Consider the following 18989-nt stretch of genomic DNA (forward strand, 5'->3'; position numbering starts at 1 on the left):
AAGCTAGCTTGGAACCTAAGCTAGGGTCGGTCAAGACCAAGTGGATGAGCCAAGTTGGTGGCCGGCCAAAGCTTGGGTCCCAAGCTTAGGTGGCCGGCCACTAGAATATTTAAAAGGTTTTTTATTAAAATTATTTCTTATGTGGATATCATGGTTTTAAAAGAGAGTTTAAAATTTAAATTTTTCCTTTTATAGCTTTCTACAAAAGATTAAGAAAAGATTTGAAATCTTTCCTTATTTGTAGATTAAAAGGATATTTTAATTTTGAGAAAACTTTCCTTTTTAACCATGATCATAATTTAAAAGAGAGTTTTAAAAATTAAATATTCTCTTTTATTAGTTTCTACAAAAGATTAAGAAAAGATTTGATATCTTTCCTTATTTGTAGATTGAAAAGATATTTTAATTTTTAGAGATAACTTTCCATTTTAGAAATTATCCACATGTTTAACAGAAAGATTTTAATTTATAAATTTTTTTTTTATAACCCACCATGAAGGGAAAAATTATTGAAGAAATTTTTATAAATTTTCGAAAACAAATTAGGAAGTTTTAATTCTTGTTTTAATTAAAACTTTCCTTGTTTTGGGGAGAAAGTGGCCGGCCATATGAATTGAGAAAAAAAATTATTTTTTAATTAATTAAATTTTCGAAAAAGAATTAAGGAAGTTTTTATTAAAATTTTCTTATTTGCCAAGACCAAGGATTATAAAAGAGGAGGTAGAAGTGCCTTCATGGCTAACGACTCTATTCTTTTCTTCCTCTCTTTTTCTCCTTGGTGTGGCCCGCCCTTAGAGGTTCTCCCTCTCCTCTTCTCTTCTTCTCTAGTGGACGGTTTTATCCCCTCTTGGAGCTCTTGATGGTGGCCAGTTCAAGCTAGGAGAAGAAGAAGAGAAAGGAGGTTTTGTTTCTTGCATCCCTTGGAGCTTGGTGGTGGTGGCCGGACCTCTACTTCTCATGGAGAATTCTTGGTGGCCGAATCTAGCTTGGAGAAGAAGGAGATTGGTGGTTCTCGTCTCGGAAGATCGTTGCCCACACAACGTCCGAGATAAGAAGAGGAATACGGTAAAAGATCAAGAGGTTATTTTGCTTACAAAGAAAGGTATATCTAGTAATTATTTTCCGCATCATACTAGTTTTCTTTGTATAGTTATTTATGGAAATACCAAACACAAGAGGCATATGATTCTAGAGTTTTCAAAATATTTTTTTTCGAGTTTGTGTTTTCTTCTTTTTCGAATTTGTGATTCGATTGTTCTTTTTTATTAACCTAGAGTTATTTAAGGAAATAAATATTAGCTTTCCTTAAAAGGCTTTGCCTAGGCGGTGGTGGTTGCTCCCATATCCAAGAAAGTCATGTGCCTCGCCATGCAGTCCTGGAAGCCAATTTTGGAAATTAATATTTATGAATTAATAACTTAAGTAGATTTGAATCAATAGTGCTAAGTTCCACTTGCGATTCAAATCTAAACCATTAAGAACAGATAAGTTAAATTTGGAATCAATGATGTTAAGTTCCGTCTGCGATTCCTAATTTAACTTCTAAAGAACACAATAGGTTATTTAAGGAAAGGTTCGACACTTGTACAAAAATTTTTGTACAGTGAAACCGGTATGATTTTCTTAGGACTGACCAACAGCAAAGACGTCCCTATTGTGTGTCAAGCATTTGACTAGATCTGTCTTGATCTCGATCGGCAGATCGCCTGATATATGGGTGATGCTCTCTAGACGCTCTGGATAGAGCTGGACCTCCTCCCAAGGGATGAGTTCCTCTACTATAGGCAAAGGCTCCTCTTGGATGACATGGATCCTTCCATCCTGGGTTCTTTGAGTTTTCCCAGCCTCCACCTTCACCATGTCAATGTAACATCTGTGGGAGACCAGTTGTTCGCCCTTGACTTCCCCGACCTAGTCGGTCATAGGAAACTTCATATTCTGATGAAAGGTGGAGACGGCTGCTCAGAACTCGTGTAGTGTGGATCTTCCCAAGATGACATTGTAGGATAATGGAGAATCCACTGCAATAAAAGTACTCCTCCGAATCCTCACCAATGACTCGCTACCCAAAGAGATGACTAGCTTAATTTGACCCATTGGTCGCACCTCGTTGCCAGTGAACCCATACAAGGAAGTAGCTATGGGTTAGAGCTCACTAGCGTCTATCTGCATGCCCTCGAACGCATTCTTGAACGGCACATTGACAGAGTTTTCGGTATCAACAAAAACCCTGGCCACGCAGCTGTTGGTGATGACAACTTTGATTATGAGGGCATCTTCATGGGGGAGTTCCACTCCCTCTTGGTCTTGCGACCCAAAGCTGATCATGGGTCCAGCAGCTTGTTCCCAGCTACACCCCACCACATGTATCTCCAAGCGGCGCTCATGGGACTTTTGGGCCCGGATGGAGTCTCTATTAGTGGGCCCCTCAGAGATCATGTCGATCTCTCGGATGGTGACATTTTCCCTGTTCTCCTCCTCGGGAGATTCCATTGGCTCCTTACCCCGTCCTGACTGCTGGATTCCCTTACATGTATTTTTTGGGCAGGGGTTTACCTGATTGCCCTGCAGCAATAGGAGAGTTGGCCAACATCTTCTTAAGCTTGGGCACGATCTCAGGCGGAGGCAAGCCCAGTTCAGCTGCCCTCCGAGAATCTCGGGCGAACTAGACGTAATCTCTAGTGGAATGGGTATGGGACCTATGGTAGGTGCAATATCGGGGCCCCCACTGACTGGGTCTAGGGGTTTGGATAGCTTCTACCCGTTGCGTCGCCCTGGAATCATGACCTAGTGGAAATCCTGGTCGGGCATCCCTGGAACAGGGAAAGGGTCGAGTTAGGGCTGGAGTGGCTTCTTCTCTGATTTGTTGGCAAGAGCAGGTGCCTTGTCTTTTTTCCGCCGAGCCTCCTGGGCTTCTTCTATATTGATGTAGCTGGCTGCCTTCCCCAGCATCTCATCAAAATTCTTTACTGGCTCCCGAATGAAAGCCCGAAAGAACTCCCTGTTGGTGCAGCGGAGGGCGGCAAGAGGGGGGTGAATTGCCTGTAAATAAAAGTTACCCTCCTCAAAGCTTTTCAACTCTAAAATAAAGCAACACTTAATAAAAGAAAGAGAAGTGAAGACAGAATTTTTAACCTGGTTACAACCAAGAGAGTTGTTAATCCAGGGCGATGGAAAGCGCAGTAAGAAACTCCTTCTTTGAAGGCGGAGAAGCCTTGTACACTTTGAGAGCATAGAAGTTGCTTAAATAGTAATTACAGAGTTGAATTTCGTATCAAATCGTTGTTCTGAATAGCTACCCGAGACCCCCTTTATATAAGGGTTCTAGAGCTTATCAGTTAACCTGAACCTTCGGGATCAGGTTTGACTCAAGAGGGATCGGTCGACCGATCACCAGGTTCGGTCGACCGAACCTGCTGTACCTGCCCAGTCTTCCGTCCAGGTGCAGTCTCTGAGGATGATCTTTTGTTCGGTCGACCGATCCTTATGTTCGGTCGACCGATCGGCCAACGGTCTTCCAGCTGAGTTGGCCCGATCATCTTGCTCGACTAAGTCTCTGGATTAACTTCGGTTCGATCGACCGATCAGGAGGTTTGGTCAACCGATCAGCTTCACCAACGGTCAGCTTCTGACGTGGCATTCGACGTGTCTGTTGCGGTTGGCTTCGGTTAAAGAAGGGTTCGATCGACCGATCAATAGGTTCGGTCGACCGAACCGTTGACAAGTCAACTTCCAGTTGACTTGCTCCGGTTCGACTCCTTGGGTGATTGTGGCCATCCGGAATAGGATTCACCTGAACCCAGTTCCCGGCCTTCTCCTCGAGCAGGCTTCCGTCCGGCTTCTCGTCCCTCGAACGCCGTTCCGCAGCTCTCTCGTCCTTCGGACGCACCGAGCCCGTCGGCTCCCTTCCCGTGTCGTCCTTCTCGCTAGCTGCGTCTTTCGCTCGACTTCCTGCGCTCCTGTTACGCTCCGCAAGGGTACGGAAATGTCGCAAGTAATATAAAAGATTATCGTATCCACAGGGACTGGAATAAGCACTAGAAATGCCTCAATGCGAATTAGCTAAACAACTATCCAATCATTTCAAAAGCAAAGTAAAGGTAAACAAATCTAGTCTTAAAGATCAACAAACAAGAGTCTAGTGTTTTGGGTTATGATAAAGGGAGATTCTAGGAGTTTCGGTTTCTTTGTAAGATTTCTTGAATGTAAATGGTTCACCAATTCTTATCCCTCAATTGCCAAACATGTAGAAAGTTGCCGGTTCCCTCTTGCAATAGACAACCGGCTAAGGACTGAGAAATGTATCTAAATAGGATTAATTAGACATGTACCTATGTTGTCCTTACACAGAAGTGCACCTATTATTATGCCTTCCTCGGATATCAACGTAGAAGCCCACGACTCATTAATCTATCAAGATACAAGAAGCTAATCATAAAATCCATCCTACTCTCTTGAATATCCCTATTTCCTCTTCAAGATTATCTCTCAAACGTCCTTACACGGGCTTGCACCTGTCACGTGGATCCCTCGGATGATCGAGTGAGAGTTTATCTTTACAAAGTCCATAAGAAATCCAAACAATCAATCAAGAATGAGAATTAAGCACAAATCACCATCAATCATTCAAGATCTAATTGATACAAGCAAGATAAAGTCATTGAAACAAGAAAATGGCAAATCCATAAGAGATTACATCAATCCATCATACAAATACTCCCTTAATCCTAGAATACAAGATCTACTCCATGAATCGAGGAAGAAAACCCGAAGAAATAGAGATTACAAGCATTCCTTGAATCCCCCAATCCAAGAAACCAAGAAAAGGGAGAAAGAGAAAACTTATCTACAAAGAAGCTTCGTCTTCGGATCCAATCCACGCTCCGGAGTCGAAATCGTCGAGATCTCCCTTAGAATCGCCCAGAAATCCTCCCAAGAATGGGAGGAAACCACCAAATCTTGCTTTCTCCCAAGGGGAGAGATCCCCTTTCAATTCATGAAGGAAAGTTTAAATAGAGGAGGGAATCGGGCGCCACACGGCCCCTCGACACGGCCGTGTGAGATCCACACGGCCATGTCCAGTTCCTTCTCTGCCAATGCTGCACGGCCGTGTGGTGCACACGGCCAAGGCCCTCCTGCTCTCTGGAAATGCTACACGGCCGTGTGGTACACACGGCCATCACCTTCTTGGTCTCTGGGAACCTCACACGGCCGTGTAGATCCACACGGCCATGTCCTGCTTGGCCTCTGGAAATCTCACATGGCCGTGTAGATCCACACGGCCATGTCCTGCTTGGCCTCTGGAAATCTCACATGGCCGTGTAGATTTACACGGCCATGTAAGGTTTCAGCACTAGATGCCATACATGGCCGTGTGCAGCTCACACCCCCTTGCATGGCCCTTGCACACCCTTTGTCTTAGCTTTGAATAGTTATGTTTCATTGCAACATCTTTTAGGCCACCAAGATGGGGTTTTCTCCCGTTGAAGTCTTCATCAAAGTTGTAGATCTTGAAGTTATCTACAAGTCGGTATAAAGAACAGCCCAAATCTCCAACCGAGCACAAAGTTATGGCCGTTTTAGTTTTAGTCTGCAGTGCAGAAAACCTCACACGGCCGTGTGAGGTTCACACGGCCGTGTGAGGTTCACACGGCCCCAACATGACCCCTACACGGCCTTAACACGCCCATGTGAGCTCTACACGGCCAGAACATGAAGAAAACATAGTTTTGCATGCCCATGTCACTCTGGAAGCTCTAGACTTCATTTAAACTCTGTTTTTACTCCAAATCACGTCCTGTCAATCAAAATAAGCAAAGAGTAGATCTCCGAACAGAATATAATGAAAGTATGATATTCTACTGAAACAGGGTGCAATAAACATAGATTATGCCAATGAAATACAAGTAGATGCGCGTCAAAGTATGCATAAAAGAGTATATAATCTACGCACATCACACCCCCAGACTTAAACCTTTGTTTGTCCTCAAGCAAAATGCTGCAGTCTAAATTCATATGTTCTACAACATATTCATAAAACCTAGTGCACTTTCCTAATTCTATCAAAAAGTTTCATTAACAAGCGTGATCATGTAAACAAGTAAAGTATGGTTCAAGCATAAGAATCTTGTGCACAGTGTAAAAGTAACTCAACACCCTTCAAGTTTCAATCCATGTCCTAGTCAAGTCGTCATCAAATTTGAATTCCTAATGTTTCCAGTGAAAGACAAGTAACCAGTGATAGGCACTTACTCACCATTCACTTGGTTCATATTTCTCAACTAACCCAAGGTCTCAAAGGTGTGCTCAATCTCAAGGGAAGCTAAGCAGTCATTTCCCCAGTAACCTTACTCGGTCTCAAAGAGGTGACTTGCTAGATTCCACTCATGACAACTGTTTTTTATATCCCTCTTTTTTTTTTTTTTTTTAATAAGTGTTTGCATTGTGCAAAACTTATTCACAAATGTACTTTTAGCACACATGTTGGGATATTTTGATTTTTCCAAATGAGCTTTAATGATTTGAGCCTCATCCAGTAACCAAAATGAAAGTTGAGAAATCACCATGGAAACCAAGTACTAAGCAAACAAGATGAATCATGACTATTTCAATGACATCAACTATTCAAGCATCAAGCACAAGTGTAGTGAAGATAAAATCCTTAAGGTTGAACCAAAACTAAAACTCATCACCATAAGATTCTTAACTTATTAATGCTTCCCAAGATAGAAAAAAGAACTACACAAAGTTTACTACTAGCATCATTCGAACATCATGAATCAAGACAATAATCGTGCTAACATTTCACTTGAATCCAAGAAAGCATATAAGTGAAGATTTGATGTTCTCAAAATTTTTTTTTTTGCCATGATTATTTCAAAAACAAGCAAAATAAAGCAACAAGCAAAGAAAATAAGAACCAACATGAAAAACTACTCAAAAACTAAAAACTGAAAACCAAACTAAACAATACATGACACCCCCCCAGACTTAAACTTTTCATCGTCCCGATGAAATCAGTATGGTGGAGGAGGTGGAGGTAGACGAGGGAAAGGAGGTCTACGACGTGGTTGGCCAATAGGAAAACTAGGAAAACCTGGAATCTCACCCAAGGATCTATGATACTCATATAAAGCATCAACTTGTTGGCTAGTAAGCGTCATACTCTGCATAAAATCTCTCATCCTAGCCTGATCAGTATCATAATCCTGCACAAACTCAGCCACTTGACCTTGAAAATTCCTCGTAAACTGAAAATGATTTTGTACCTCCCTAAACTGATCATCAGATAAAGAGAAACGCCCCTCCAACATTTTTCGTTGAGAATCTTGCTTCTCATGAAGTAATTCTAGAGACGTACGAAAATCTGAAAAATCAAACCTAGAAGATCCCGTGCCATATGCAAAAGAATGCCTAGCAGGCTCCATAAAACTAGAAGGCTGCGGGTGTCCAGATGACGAGGGCTCATGATGTGGCTCAGTGTCTCCAGGTATAGAAGGGTTATCCTCAAAATCTAACTCAGAAATTACCCAATTAGCCGGGTTACGAATAGTAGTTCGTTCAGGAAAAGGAAGGGGTAAAGGAGAACCACTCCTCCTAGGAAACGCGAAACCATTCTCATCCCGAACGATCATTTTCATAGCAAGACATGTATCAATGTCAATCATGTCATTACCATGAATTATTTCCAACCCATCAACATCAAGATTTAAATTACAAGCTATTCGGGTAATCAAACCACCAAAAACAATTGATCCCAATGATGCCCTAGCTGATCTCAATAAGGTTTGAACAAAATGAAAACCAGAGTCAAATTCAACCTTATAAAGCATAGCCCATAAAGCATAAAGCTCTATCTTCTTAACCACCCCATCACTCTCTCCCCTACCAAAAATAGTTTTACTCATGACTCTATATAGATACCTAAAGATGAGGTTTTGCATATGGGAGGCCTTAGCTCTTGAAGGCTCATAAGGTTGATCTAACCCAGTTATTGCATTCCAAAAATGATTCCAATTAAACCTTGGATCAAACCTACGAGGGCTACCGGTGGTTATTCCAAAACAAGAATTAAAGTCACTAAATGCCCATAGAAATTCTTGATTCATTAATCTAAAAGAGATTTTTCCATAATAATCATCTTCATTAGTAAAATGGACATCCAATGAACTTAAAAATTCCAAAACAAGACGAGGATATGTAGGCAAATGTGTGTACATAATATCACTCCAATCCAAAAACCCAATCATCAAATCTACATCTTCCCTAATTCCAAGCATATCAAGAACAGTTGGGTCCATATATCTAGTACACACTATCTTTCTATTGACAAGAATTGCAAATCTAGTTACTTGATCATCATTTCTGAACACAATATTGAATTCATTGTCATTACCTTCGTTGCGTGAAGTCCTTTTGCCTTTGCCCTTCACTGGTTGTTTTCCTTTGTCTCTTGATGGCTCCTTCTCTTTGTCTCCACTAGATCCACCACCTCCTTTGCGTAATCTCTTCAAAATATTGGACATCTTGATGAGTTTAGATAGGGGAAGAATTATCTAGAGTTGTGGAACTTCAAAGAACAAAACTTCAAAGAACAAAAGATCTTAGGTTAGGAGAACAAAAGTCCAAGTCTTAGAGAGGAGGAGAATCGGATCTAAAAGATCTTGAGAGATTAGAGAGGAGTTTTTAAGAAATTGGGAGAGAAAGATATGTTTTGGAGAGTTGGGGGTGTGCGGAACACGGCCAAGATCTGGCCGTGTGAGGTAGGAGGTAGACTTTAATAGTTCTCCTGCACGGGCCGTGTAGATCCACACGGCCTCCCCATCTTTCCTCTCGGGATTCTTTGCACGGGCCGTGTAGATCCACACGGCCTCCCCCTCTTCCTTCTCTGGATTCCTCGCACGGCCGTGTCTGGGACACGGCCTCTCCATCTTTCCTCTCGGGATTCTTTGCACGGCCGTGTCTATGACACGGCCTATACCTTTTTCTCCTCGGGAGATCCCACACGGCCGTGTCTGGATGACACGGCCCAAACACCTCCCTTCTCTGCACCCTCTGCCTGGCCGTGTATAGCACACGGCCTGACTCCGTTTTGCACCCAACCTGAAAACAAAATCAAAAGAATGCATCAAACTAAAAGAAATTACAATACAAATCAAAACTAACTAAAAGAACCCTTGGGTTGCCTCCCAAGAAGCGCTTGTTTAAGGTCTTTAGCTCGACCAAACTTAATCATTCGCTCCTTTTCCTCGCCCTTGGAGGACAGATATACTTTTCATTTCTGTTGGGAGATCTTCTCCCAACATCTTCCACCACATTGTCTCCTTCATTTGGTGGCCTACCATGAGGATGGAAATTCCATTCCTCAAGTTTATAAATGCTTGTCCTGCTACAAGCATTTAAGAGAGACGAGACATGGTTAGAGATATTAGATAAATCATATTCCAACTTTTCCTTACCAATTACCAAAGAAAGCTTATGATTTTTGACATCAATTATAGCTCCAGCTGTAGCAAGGAAAGGTCTTCCTAATATGATAGGAATCCTAGGGTCCTCTTCCATGTCCAACACGACAAAATCTGTGGGAATAACATTCCCATCCACCTCTACCGGCACATCCTCTATAATACCCAAAGGGTACCTGCAGGAATGATCGGCAAGTTGAAGTGCCATAGTAGTAAGTTTAATGTTTTTGAGACCTAATTTATTACAAATTGAATAGGGAATGAGGCTAACACTCGCCCCCAAATCACAAAAAGCTTTTTCAAAAAATTCTTTTCCTATGTTGCAAGGAATATAAAAGCTCCCTCGGTCCTTCAATTTTGGAGAAGTGTTCTTCTCAAAAATAGCACTACATTCCTCACTAAGCGCAATGGTCTCGACCTCTCCTCTTCTTCTCTTATTTGACATGAGATCCTTCAGAAATTTGGCAAATCTAGGCATTTGTAGAATAGCATCAATGAGAGGTACCTCTACACAAATCTCCTTAACCTTTTCTAGAAACTTGCCAAATTCTTCATCCTTCTTAAGCATTGTAAGTCTCTGAGGAAAAGGGACAGCTTTGCTCTGATGGTTCAGTGGAAGAGTCTCTTCAACCTCAATGGTACTCTCCTCATTAGCTTGAATCTGATTCGGTGTAGGAGGAGGGAGCTCTTCTTCTTTTTGTATCCCTTTTGAAGCAGTCACTTGGGAGTCTCCCAAGGTCCGTCCGCTCCTAAGCTCAATCCTATTGCAATGCTCCATAGGATTCACATCAGGTTTTCTTGGAAGTTGTCCTGGTGCTCTGGATGATGAGGAAGCTAGTTGGGCAATTTGACTATCCTGAATCTTTTGATGCTTTTCAGAATTATCCATTCTCTGAATGAGCTTTGCTATATCTTGCTTCATTTCATTCTGAGTTGAGATAATTTCTTCAAGCATCTTTTCAACATTTGACTTTGGTAAGCCTTGAGAAGGTAGATGTTGAAAATTTTGTTGCCCAGCTTGAAAATTTGGTCTTGCCCCCATAGATGGTCCTTGATCTTGATTATTTCTATAAGAAAAATTTGGATGACTCTTCCATCCAGGGTTATAAGTATTTGAGTATGGGTTGTTCTGCCTTTGATTGTAACTCATGATTGTATCACATTGTTCAAGTTGATTGATTTGTGCAGTGATAGCTCCCAATGGACATGAGTCATTTGCATGCTCTGAACTCCCACATACTTCACAAGATGTACTCATAGCATTGACCATATTAACACTAGTCCCCATATTCTCAAATTTCTTTGTAAGAGCGTCCAATTTTGCAGACAAAAGAGTGACTGCATCTACATCAAACTTCCCTGATGCTTTAATTGTTGGGTTTACAGAGGAATAGCCACCACTTCTTTCATTTGCCCATTGATGATGATTTTGTGCTACACTTTCAATGATTTCTTCGGCTTCATCTAAGCTTTTGTTCATAAGTGCCCCTCCAGCAGCTGAATCAAGGGACACTTTGGTATGATAATTGATACCATTGTAAAAAGTGTGCAACACTAACCATCTTTCCAACCCATGATGTGGGCATTGTCTGAGCATACTATTATATCTATCCCATGCTTCAAAAAGAGATTCTGAGTCGGTTTGCTTGAAGCTTGCAATTAAATTCCTCATATGAGCTGTTTTGCTTGGTGGATAGAACTTATCAAGAAATTGTTGCTCACACTGCTCCCAAGTGGTGATGCTATTAGGGGCCAAAGAATTCAGCCATTGCTTTGCCCTATCTCTTAGAGAAAACCCAAATAATAATAATCTAACTGCATCTGAAGGAACTCCATTCATTTTCATGGTACCACATATTTCATAAAAGACCTCTAAGTGTTGATTAGGGTCCTCATGAGGTCCTCCACCAAATTGGTTCTGCTGCACCATAGATATAATTGCGGGTTTGATCTCAAAGTTATTAGCTTCCACTGAAGGTCTTGAAATACTAGATCGAAAACCTCTCGCATAGGGTGCTGCATAATCCTTAAGTGGTCTATTTGCCATATTCAAATGTTCCTGTTCTTCAATTTGCCTTTGCAGAATTCTTCTTTTATGGAAAGTTCTATCAATCTCAGGGTCAAAAGGAAAGAATTCCCCTGCAAAGTTAGATCTTCGCATACACAAGAACAAGATAGCAGATAGCAATTCGACACAAAAAGAAAAATAGAAGAATCAAAAATGCAGAATTGAGTTTATGCAAAAAGAATTAACAAGAAGAGAAAGTTATACAAAAAACTAAAAAAAAATAGAAATCTAATGATTAGTTACAACTATGCAATATGAAAGGAAAACAAATGTTATGTTTAGTCTAACTCAATTGATAATTCCTAATGTTATAGCGCGCGCCAAAAACTTGTTACGCTCCGCAAGTGTACGGAAATGTCGCAAGTAATATAAAAGATTATCGTATCCACAGGGACTGGAATAAGTACTAGAAATGCCTCAATGCGAATTAGCTAAACAACTATCCAATCATTTCAAAAGCAAAGTAAAGGTAAACAAATCTAGTCTTAAAGATCAACAAACAAGAGTCTAGTGTTTTGGGTTATGATAAAGGGAGATTCTAGGAGTTTCGATTTCTTTGTAAGATTTCTTGAATGTAAATGGTTCACCAATTCTTATCCCTCAATTGCCAAACATGTAGAAAGTTGCCGGTTCCCTCTTGCAATAGACAACCGGCTAAGGACTGAGAAATGTATCTAAATAGGATTAATTAGACATGTACCTATGTTGTCCTTACACAGAAGTGCACCTATTACTATGCCTTCCTCGGATATCAACGTAGAAGCCCACGACTCATTAATCTATCAAGATACAAGAAGCTAATCATAAAATCCATCCTACTCTCTTGAATATCCCTATTTCCTCTTCAAGATTATCTCTCAAACGTCCTTACACGGGCTTGCACCTGTCACGTGGATCCCTCGGATGATCGAGTGAGAGTTTATCTTTACAAAGTCCATAAGAAATCCAAACAATCAATTAAGAATGAGACTTAAGCACAAATCACCATCAATCATTCAAGATCTAATTGATACAAGCAAGATAATGTCATTGAAACAAGAAAATGGCAAATCCATAAGAGATTACATCAATCCATCATACAAATACTCCCTTAATCCTAGAATACAAGATCTACTTCATGAATCGAGGAAGAAAACCCGAAGAAATAGAGATTACAAGCATTCCTTGAATCCCCCAGTCCAAGAAACCAAGAAAAGGGAGAAAGAGAAAACTTATCTACAAAGAAGCTTCGTCTTCGGATCCAATCCACGCTCCGGAGTCGAAATCGTCGAGATCTCCCTTAGAATCGCCCAAAAATCCTCCCAAGAATGGGAGGAAACCACCAAATCTTGCTTTCTCCCAAGGGGAGAGATCCCCTTTCAATTCATGAAGGAAGGTTTAAATAGAGGAGGGAATCGGGCGCCACACGGCCCCTCGACACGGCCGTGTGAGATCCACACGGCCATGTCCAGTTCCTTCTCTGCCAATGTTGTACGGCCGTGTGGTGCACACGGCCAAGGCCCTCCTGCTCTCTGGAAATGCTACACGGCCGTGTGGTGCACACGGCCATCACCTGCTTGGTCTCTGGGAACCTCACACGGCCATGTAGATCCACACGGCCATGTCCTGCTTGGCCTCTGGAAATCTCACATGGCCGTGTAGATCCACACGGCCATGTCCTGCTTGGCCTCTGGAAACCTCACATGGCCGTGTAGATTTACACGGCCATGTAAGGTTTCAGCACTAGATGCCATACATGGCCGTGTGCAGCTCACACCCCCTTGCATGGCCCTTGCACACCCTTTGTCTTAGCTTTGAATAGTTATGTTTCATTGCAACATCTTTTATGCCACCAAGATGGGGTTTTCTCCCGTTGAAGTCTTCATCAAAGTTGTAGATCTTGAAGTTATCTACAAGTCGGTATAAAGAACAGCCCAAATCTCCAACCGAGCACAAAGTTATGGCCGTTTTAGTTTTAGTCTGCAGTGCAGAAAACCTCACACGGCCTTCACACGGCCGTGTGAGGTTCACACGGCCCCAACATGACCCCTACACGGCCTTAACACGCCCATGTGAGTTCTACACGGCCAGAACATGAAGAAAACATAGTTTTGCATGCCCATGTCACTCTGGAAGCTCTAGACTTCATTTAAACTCTGTTTTTACTCCAAATCACGTCCTGTCAATCAAAATAAGCAAAGAGTAGATCTCCGAACAGAATATAATGAAAGTATGATATTCTACTGAAACAGGGTGCAATAAACATAGATTATGCCAATGAAATACAAGTAGATGCGCGTCAAAGTATGCATAAAAGAGTATATAATCTACGCATATCAGCTCCTAAGTTCTTGCACACTCAGGCACAGGGTTCAGACAAAACGCAGGACCTAACCAACTTGGTTGATCATATCAAAACTACCACGGGGTCCAACACTCCCCCTCTACTAGACCGTGGGAGAAGGCGCTCATCAAGATCTCTGAGGTAGCGAACGGGATGTCCTAGGCTACCTGGTTAAAGCGTTTAATATAGCTCCTCAAGGGTTCCCGAAGGATGTCGCGCCGCGCCAGCTTCACTTCAGAGGTACCTTTGTGAAACTCCAGAAATTTCTCCCAGAGATCTTTCGCTGAATTGTAGCTTCCGATCTGGCTTACCTCCTGAGGTGGCAGAATGCTGAGGAGGTGGAATTCAGCTTTTCCGTTGGCGACGAAATCGGCTTTCTCCTTCTTGCTCCACATGTTTTCTTCTTTGTCTTTAGGAGCTGCAAAATCATATTTCATAGTAATTAAAATATCAAAGCATGTTTTAAAGAATACCTCCATTTTTCGCTTCCATGTAGCGAAATCTCTGTCGAATTTCGGGGGATGAATGTTCGCGCCGGCCATTGTCTTGATCGTAGTGCTTCAATTGGCGGTTAGTCCTTCTGAGGCGATCAGGCTTTGATACCACTTGTTGGTGCAGCGGAGGCCGGCAAGAGAGGGGTGAATTGTCTGCAAATAAAAGTTACCCTCCTCAAAGCTTTTCAACTCTAAAATAAAGCAACACTTAATAAAAGAAAGAGAAGTGAAGACAGAATTTTTAACCTGGTTACAACCAAGAGGGTTGTTAATCCAGGGCGATGGAAAGCGCAGTAAGAAACTCCTTCTTTGAAGGCGGAGAAGCCTTGTACACTTTGAGAGCACAGAAGTTGCTTAAACAGTAATTACAGAGTTGAATTTCGTATCAAATCGTTATTCTGAATAGCTACCCGAGACCACCTTTATATAGGGGTTCTAGAGCTTATCAGTTAACCTGAACCTCCGGGATCAGGTTTGACTCGAGAGGGATCGATCGACCGATCCCCAAGTTCGGTCGACCGAACCTGCTGTACCTGCCCAGTCTTCCGTCCAGGTGCAGTCTCTAAGGATGAGCTTTTGTTCGGTCGACCGATCCTTATGTTCGGTCGACCGATCGGCCAACGGTCTTCCAGCTGAGTTGGCCCGATCATCTTGCTCGACTAAGTCTCTGGATTAACTTCGGTTCGATCGACCGATCAGGAGGTTTGGTCGACCGATCAGCTTCACCAACGATCAGCTTCTGACGTGGCATTCGACGTGTCTGTTGCGGTTGGCTTCGGTTAAAGAAGGGTTCGGTCGACCGATCAATAGGTTCGGTCGACCGAACCGTTGACAAGTCAACTTCCAGTTGACTTGCTCCGGTTCGACTCCTTGGGTGATTGTGGCCATCCGGAATAGGGTTCACCCGAACCCAGTTCCCGGCCTTCTCCTCGAGCAGGCTTCCGTTCGGCTTCTCGTCCCTCGAACGCCGCGCACGTTCTTCTCGCTCCATCGGAGTACTCTTCCGCAGCTCTCTCGTCCTTCGGATGCACCGAGCCTGTCGGCTCCCTTCCCGTGTCGTCCTTCTCGCTAACTGCGTCTTCCGCTCGACTTCCTGCGCTCCTAAGTTCCTGCAAACTCAGACACGGGGTTCAGACAAAACGCAGGACCTAACCAACTTGGTTGATCACATCAAAACTACCACGGGATCCAACACTCCCCCTCTACTCGACAGTGGGAGAAGGCGCTCATCAAGATCTATGAGGTAGCGAATGGGATGTCCTAGGCTACCTGGTTAAAGCGTTTAATATAGCTCCTCAAGGGTTCCGCAAACCCTTGCTTAAGGGCGAAGAGGCAGTGGTCTGTCTTCTGATATTTCCTGCTACTAGTGAAATGACATAGGAAAACATTCTTGAAATCTTGAAAGTAGGTGATGGACCCGTTCAGAAATCTATCAAACCATTTTTGTGCCGAGTCAGACAGAGTGCTTAAGAACACTCGACACTTGATGGTGTCACTATACTGGTGCAGCAGTGTAGCATTCCGAAATTTTCAGAGATGATCTTCTGGATCTTTGCTACCATCATATTCTCTAATAGATGGGGGATTGTACCCCTTCGATAGATTTTCCTCAAGTACCCTCAGAGAGAAGGACACCTACTCTTCGAGCATCTCCTTCAGCTCTTCCCGGAGGATCATGGCTTTCCCCTTCTTCGAATCTCTCTATGGGGAACTCTTGGTCATGGAGGCCTACGGTTTCTCTTTCTTATTATAACAGTCTAGACCCTTGTTATAATAGTCTGGGCAGGGCTCGCGATAGAAGCCTTGAGAGAAATCATCGGGTTGTTTTCTCTTAGACCCCCTGTCCGAGACACGGGCCAGGTCCTTGGAAATTGTGGGCATCTTATGTGGGTGTAAAACAGTAGTGTGTTTTTCGGAAGCTGATCATCTCTTGGCCTAATTGAACAGTTTGTACTCTCCTGTTGTCATAGTTACATTGATTCTTCCGATATCCTCCATCGTCACGTTCTAGAACAGGTGACGAAAATTCCCACAAACAGTGCCAAATTGATCCTGTCCAAAATTTGAGTCAGACAAAGGTCGGCTGAGATGGCGTCGGTGTTAACAGAGAGGCGACTTGAACACACCTAGCGTACAGGCACCGAAAAAGCAGACCCCTACGTGGAGTTGAAGGACAAGGGTGACGAAAACGGTAGTGCTTAGGCTCTGCGCACACTCAGACAAACACCCAAAATGTTAGAGACCAGAAACCAAGGAAAAAGTCTCTGGCACAGACCCTCTGACGCACAACTCAGGTACTTTTTTCCCAGAAGAATAGTGTACGAAGGAAAAAAGTGTTGGAACCCCAAGGTTGTTTTGGTGTGATCAACAAGTTAAGTTAGGTCCTGTGTGTATTTAACCTTGTGTCTAAGTGTGCAGGAGCTTAGGAGCACAGGTACTCGAGCGGAAGACGCAGCTAGAGAGAAGGATGACACGCTGTGCGTCTGAGGGACGAGGCGCTGCGGAAGAGTGCACCGGCGGACGAGAAGGAAGCGTGCGGTGGTTCCGAGGGACGAAAGTCGGAGCGGAAGATTGCTCGGGGAGCAAGAGACGCAGCTGGCGAGAAGGTCAACGATCGAGGGACGAAGACTGCGGATGAGTACGTTGGCGGACGAGAAGGAAATACGCGGCAATTCCGAGGGACGAGAAGCCGGAGGGATGCACGCTCAAGAAGACCGGAAGTTGGGTTCGGGCGAGCCCTATTCCGGATAGCAGAGATCATCCAAGCGAGCGGATCCGGAGGAGAAGAACCGGACCGAGGCGGGACTAAACCAGAGAAGAAGTCCCGGACGAAAAAGTCAACAACTGTTGACTTTGGGCTCCAGGGCGCCCGGAACCCTCTAGGGCGCCCTAAGCAGTAAAATCGACCAGATCGAGTTTTGACTCGATCTGAACGTTGGGGGATAAGTTTTATCCCCCCAGGGCGCCCGGAACCCTTCCAGGCGCCCCGACCAAGGCTATAAATATAGCCTTGGTCCAGAAACTTAAAATCAACTCAGAGATTTACATTCCAAACACTTGTGCGATTCTATTCTAGTTTAGCTTCTGTCTTTTGTGCTTTCACTGCTGTAAGAGGCTTCTCCGCTTGAAGGAGATATTTTAGTGCACGTTCATTCCTTGGATTAACAACCTCCTTGGTTGTAACCAAGTCAAGTTGTGAGCCTCTTCTTTCTGCTTTTTATTTATTGCTAATTTACTTTATGCAAGTGTTCTGTTGAAAGTTCGAGAAGGGTCTTTGTTGGTTTTTTTTTTTAGGCTATTCAACCCCCCCCTTCTAGCCGGCCCAATGGTCCTACAAAAAGAACTGTAAAAGATGAGTGTGAATGTGTGCGTGTGCGTACCTGGCTAAGGGAGAGGACCTCCCTTTTATATGACAATGCATACCTCTATGTTGGTTGCTACTCGGAAAGCCTAGAGGTTCCACTGTACAAAAATTTTGTACAAAGGTCTGAACCTTTTCCTAGCTACCATGTGTTCTTTTAAATTAAATTTTGGATCGCCTGCGGAACTTAACACGTTTGATCCAAAACTTAATCTATTTGTTCTTTTAGGTTTTAACTTGGATCTCCTGCGGAACTTAACACGTTCGACCCAAATCACCTTAAGTTATTAATTCCATTAAATATTAATTTCCATAATTGGTTTCCAGTACTGACGTGGCGAGGCACATGACCTTCTTGGATATGGGAGCAACCACCACCGACTAGACAAAACCTTTTATAGAAATCTAATATTTAATTTCCTAAAATAACTTTAGGTTAACTGAAAAGAACAATCAAATCACAAGGAAAAATAAAACAAAAGAACACAACTTCGAAAAACATATTCGAAATACTAGAATTGTAAGCCTCTTGTATTTGGTATTATTTCCATAAATAACTAGCATGATGCGGAAAGAAAAATTACTAGTTATACCTTTTAGAAAGACCTCTTGATCTTCTACCGTATTCCTCTTCTAACCTCGGACGTTGTGTGGGCAACGATCTTCCGAGATGAGAAACCACCAAGCACCTTCTTCTCCTCCTAGCTAGGTTCGGCCAACACAAAGAAGCTTCACCAAGGACGAAGAACAAAACACCAACCAAGCTCCAAGGGATACAAGCTTTCTCTCCTTCTTCTTCTTCTTCTCCAAGTAGTATCCGCCCACCACAAGAGCACCAAGCCAATAAAGAAGGTTCGACCACCACCAAGAGGAAGAGAGGGAGAGGTTGGCCGACCACACCAAGGAAAAGAGGGAGAGAAATAATAGAGGTGTTCACCATGAAGCCTTCTCTACCCCCTCTTTTATAATCCTTGGTCTTGGCAAATAAGGAAATTTAATTAAAAACTTCCTTAATTCTTTTGCCATGAAAAGGAAAATTTTATTTAATTAAAACAATTTTCCTTTTCTCAATTTACATGGCCACACTAAAGTTACAAACAAGGAGAGTTTTAATTAATTAAAACTTCCTAATTTGTCTCCAGAAATTTATAAAATTTCTTCAATAATTTAATCCCTTCATGATTGGTTTATAAAAAGGAAATTTAATAAATTAAAATATTTCTTTTAAACATGTGGATAAAAAGAAAGTTATCTCTAAAAATTAAAATCTCTTTTAGTC

The 18989-nt window shown here is 42.7% G+C and overlaps 1 non-coding gene across 1 annotated transcript; it reads left to right on the forward strand.

The window, feature by feature from the left end:
• The first annotated feature begins 11032 nt into the window (after nucleotides 1–11032).
• Nucleotides 11033–11138, forward strand: LOC121998952. The gene has a single exon (XR_006116733.1). It is a non-coding gene; the product is annotated as a small nucleolar RNA R71 (small nucleolar RNA).
• Nucleotides 11139–18989: the final 7851 nt, after the last annotated feature.

Source organism: Zingiber officinale, chromosome 6A (assembly GCF_018446385.1).
Source record: "Zingiber officinale cultivar Zhangliang chromosome 6A, Zo_v1.1, whole genome shotgun sequence".
Taxonomy (NCBI): domain Eukaryota; kingdom Viridiplantae; phylum Streptophyta; class Magnoliopsida; order Zingiberales; family Zingiberaceae; genus Zingiber; species Zingiber officinale.